This window comes from Myotis davidii, unplaced genomic scaffold (assembly GCF_000327345.1).
Source record: "Myotis davidii unplaced genomic scaffold, ASM32734v1 scaffold299, whole genome shotgun sequence".
Taxonomy (NCBI): domain Eukaryota; kingdom Metazoa; phylum Chordata; class Mammalia; order Chiroptera; family Vespertilionidae; genus Myotis; species Myotis davidii.
Genome location: NW_006293088.1, coordinates 1,941,415 through 1,942,320, shown reverse-complemented (window position 1 = coordinate 1,942,320; position 906 = coordinate 1,941,415).

Genomic DNA, 906 nt, shown 5'->3' with positions numbered 1-906 from the left:
TGCAAGGTCTAACAGGCACACTTACCTCAGTACACGTGTGGTAAGGGGTGGGTTCAGGACAGGCTACCCCAAAATGTGGCACCTTGGCATATCGGGTATATCTTTTAAAATACTATATTTTTATTGATTTCAGAGTGGAAGGGAGAGAGAAACATCAGTGATGAGAGAGAATCATTGTGGTTTTTTTAAAAAATATATTTCATTAATTTTTCTACAGAGAGGAAGGGAGAGAGATAGAGAGTTAGAAACGTCGATGAGAGAGAAACATCGATCAGCTGCCTCCTGCACATCTCCTACTGGGGATGTGCCCGCAACCCAGGTACATGCCCTTGACCAGAATCGAACCTGGGACCTTTCAGTCTGTAGGCCAATGCTCTATCCACTGAGCCAAACCGGTTTCGGCGAGAGAGAATCATTGATTGGCTGCCTCCTGCACACCTACTGGGGATCAAGCCCTCAACCCCGGCATGTGCCCTGACAGGGAATCCAATCGTGACCTCCTGGTTCATAGGTCTACGCTAACCACTGGGAAACACAGGCTGGCACATTGAATATTTTAAGCTGAAGGAGTTTTGAGAAAATGGCCGGAGCAGGAAGGTCACTCTGGCCCTCACCCCCACCCTCAGACCTTCTTCTCTGAAATAAGCCATCAAGCCCTCAGGGGAGAGGTGCCCCGCGGGTACCGTGAGGAAAGGAGCATCCTTATCTGTGATCAAGGGCCACCAGGAAGAATCCTAGTAAGTTTCCCTCAACTAGACACTTGCCTCCTACTCCTCAGCCTACCCTAGTCCTCCACGGCTATCCACTCACTCTTCACAGAAAAACACAAAAGCTGTCCTTTGGGTCTTCGTGTCCTTCTATTTCACATGGCACTTACATTAAAATAAACTTGTATCCTTTTCTCCT